Here is a 3,540-nt window from a genome sequence, read left to right as displayed (position 1 = left end):
CCAGGGCGACTCGCAGCCTGGCTTCACTGGGAGGCGCAGCTGCCTTCTTTCTGAGTCAGAGGTGACGTTGGTCGACTCTAAAGCCTGATTTCCTTCTCCTCTGGCCTGATTTCTCTGTGACCCACAAACCTTTGACCGTCTGGCGTTATTCCCGATTTCTTCTCTCTGGCGTGGTGCCTGCTTCTGCTATGGTCTTGCTTCAGAAGGATCCACAGCCTGGCTTCCTGTGCCTTGCAGCGTGCCTGTCGTGTGGCCCACTGCCGATTTTCCTTCAGCCTCTGTCAACTTTCATTCTGGCCTGTGACTCGTGCAAACTGACCCCCCGGTAGAGCGTTCAGATGGAGTTTTCAGGTGTCACCATGGCTCCAGCTTAGTTCTGACCAGCTCCTACTGGACCGTTAATTCGCTAATTCCATGATCTCCGAGACCAGGTTTAGCCAAGGAAAACCCACCTCTGTTTTCAGTGCTGCTGAAACAGGGCTCTAGTGTTTTCAGAGAACACCCTGCCTCCTAACGCTTAGACATAGAGGGGTTAACAGAAGACAGTCTTCTGATCCAAATTTAGCAAATGGTTGTCTGGCCAGGATTCCAGTGTCTGACACCTTTGAAGGGAGAAGCTGCTTTCCACTGTCCATTCAGGGAGTGACACCCCTGCTGCTACAGCTTTCTCTTGTCAGTTGTTGGGGTCTGAGGCAGAGGCTCTGCCCCTTCCTGTGGCTGTCTCTTGGTGGCACAGAGCACTAGGGGTCCTGGGGCTCAGCCCCAGCGCAGAGGGTCTGTGCCTGAGACACTGTGCCTCAGCATCCTCATCAGTGCCCAGTGTGAAGACTTGCGGCTCTTCAGCTGGGCACAGTGGCTCACTCCTGTAATCCCAGCACATTGGGAGGCCGAGGCCGGAGGACTGCTTGAGCCTAGGAGTTCAAGATCAGCCTGGGCAACATAGTGAGATCTCATCTCTACAAAAAGTCAAAAAAATTAGCTGAGTGAGGTGGCACGTACCTGTGGTCCCAGTTACTCAGGAGGCTGAGTCAGAAGAATCGACTGAGCCCAGGAGGTTGAGGTTGCACTGAGCTGTAATCGTGCTACAGCACTCCAGCCTGGGCAACAGAGTGAGACCCCAGCTCAAAAAAAAAATTTTTTTTTTTGGCCGGGCTCGGTGGCTCAGCCTGTATTCCCAGCGCTTTGGGAGGCCGAGGCGAGAGGATTGCCTGAGCCCGCGGGTTTGAGACCCGCCTGGGCAACTTGGCAAGACCTCATCTCTACAATAAATCAAAAATTAGCCAGGCGTGGTAGCGTGCACCTGTAGTTCCAGCTACTTGAAAGGCTGAGGAGGAAGGATCGCCAGAGTCCAGCAGGTAGAGGCTGCGGTGGCCAGGAGCATGCCACTGCACTCCAGTCTGGGCGACGGAGTGAGACTCCAACTAGAAAAAAAAAATGTTTTTTTTTTAGCTCTTTTCAGAGAGGGATTGAGTTGTACTGGCCAGCGACTCAGGGAGTCAGAAGAGGCTATTTGAAGGAACACAGCTTCCTCATTGTCGTCAACGAACCTCTTGCAAGGGGCTCCTTGAGATGAGTCACTGCTTCTCAACTAGGGTCCCACCCAGCCTGTTGGTAGTGTGCATTTTAGCAGGGCCCAAGACAAAGATTCCCATGGCACCGGGTGATTGAGGTGAAGTAAGGGGCCACCCCATGAGGAAATAAGCCAGCAGCAACCACCCTGTCACTCTAGGTGTGACAGCTTAATGACATCTCCAGCCTACTCTCCCAGCAGATGGGCAGCTGCCATCTTCCTCACCCGGGGAATTCCACTTACCCAACTCTCCTGTCCTTTCTTGGCCCATTTTCATTCGGTGCAGAGGAACTGGGTCAGAACTTTCAAAAGGAACTTTACTGAGACATTAAAGGAAAATTAAAGGAAATGTGGAAGGCCAGAGGCAGAAGAGATGAAAGGCCGGATTTATGCTGCCGGCGTGATAAGTGTCTGGTCCTTGGCTTCCTGGGGGCCTTGGTTCTCCAGGAACACAGACTCCCCACCCCCTGTCCATGGTCTAACCTGTTACTCAGACTGCTTGCTTGAGAGAGCCTGGGACCTGCAATGTTGCTTCTGGCCAGCTTCTCCATCCTTCCGGAATGAGACTTCTGCCTGCCTCTTTTGGACGGGCAGGGACTGGGCTGCCTGCCAGCACTGTAGTGGCTCCAGCCTGGCCACGAAGGCCCTCCCTACTCAGCTCCCATGGGTTCCCTTAGGCTTTACCCCTGCAGCCCCTCCAGGCCCCGGTTCTGACTCTGGCTCTGCTCCACTGGGCCCTTCCCTTTTTCCTGGCATCTTGCTAGAAGTTAAGGCTGGTTCTGTGTTTCGTTCAGCTGGACTCACTCACGTGTCCGACCAGCCCAGCACTGGAGCTGTCTGGACATTGCCCTGAGGCAGCCTCTGCTGACTTGAGACCTTTTGAGTCCCTGTGTCTACTTTTGCCTGACCCAGGGCCAGCGTTAGCAGGCACGCGACCTGTGTCGTCACACGGGGCCCCACGCTCAGAAGGACCCTGTGCTTGGTTTAATACTCTGCTGTCATCCTCTTGAAATTCTTAGTCATTTTTGAACTGGCGCAAAATTTCCGTTTTGCTTCGGGCCCTGCAAATTATTAGGCTGGTTCTGTCCTGACCCTCCCCTTGAACCTTCCAGGACTAAACCTAGGTCTGGAAAGCTCAGCCTCTTTCTGATCCAGTGTCTAGATCAGCTGGAAAGCCCAGCCGCCTTTTAATCCAGTGTCTACAGCAGCTGGTCTGGGACTCTTTGCAAAGCCTGGCCAAGGTAGGGGCCTTGAAGCATCGGCAGATTAGATGATCAGAAAATGAAGATGCTGATAGTCCCTTCCTCCTGAGAGTTGCTGTACTGTCTTCTCCTGAAGGTTGACCCAGACTTCCCTAAAATGAGGGTTGCTTTCCAATCAGAGTGATGCTTGCAAATGACCTAGCACAGCTTGGGCCAGTCAGGTGTCACAGAGAAGCAGGGGAGCGTTGTTCTTTCCATGCCGTGGGGTGAGGCCTGGAGTAGGACAGTGGAATGGGACGGGGGGATGTTAGTCCAGTGTGGAAGGGAGGTACAGCAGGACCAATGGCTGAAGCCAGACGCGAGTAGATTCTGCTTTGCCTTGAACTTGTTGTGTGACCTTGGACTATTAAAAGTTAATCTTTCTAGACATCTTTTTTTTATTTTTTCAATTTGGGATCTTACTCTTTCTCCCAAGCTGGCAATGAGCATGCAGTGGGCATGATCACAGTTCACTGCATCTTCAACCTCCTGGACTCAGGTGATCCTTCTAGCTCAGCCTCCTGAGTCGCAACACCACACTCGTCTAATTTTTTTATTTTTTATTTTTTTGAGTTGGAGTCTCACTCTGTCGCCCAGACTGGAGGGCAGTGGCACGCTCCCGACCACCACCGCCTCGATCTGCTGGGCTCTGGCGATCCTTCCGCCTCAGCCTCCAAGTAGCTGGAACTACAGGCGCGCGCTACCACGCCCGGCTAGTTTTTGATTTAT

At 53.1% G+C, this 3,540-nt stretch overlaps 1 protein-coding gene across 1 annotated transcript in view; it reads left to right on the top strand.

Moving 5' to 3' along the window:
* SRCIN1 (SRC kinase signaling inhibitor 1) overlaps positions 1–3,540 on the top strand; it is a 35,852-nt gene that overhangs the window by 18,870 nt on the left and 13,442 nt on the right. The window lies entirely within an intron of this gene.

The sequence above is a fragment of the Carlito syrichta genome, unplaced genomic scaffold (genome assembly GCF_000164805.1).
Source record: "Carlito syrichta isolate Samal-C Ts95f unplaced genomic scaffold, Tarsius_syrichta-2.0.1 Scaffold305755, whole genome shotgun sequence".
Lineage (NCBI taxonomy): Eukaryota > Metazoa > Chordata > Mammalia > Primates > Tarsiidae > Carlito > Carlito syrichta.
The sequence above is the reverse complement of the archived record's forward strand: the minus strand, read 5'-3'. Positions and strand labels throughout refer to the sequence as shown.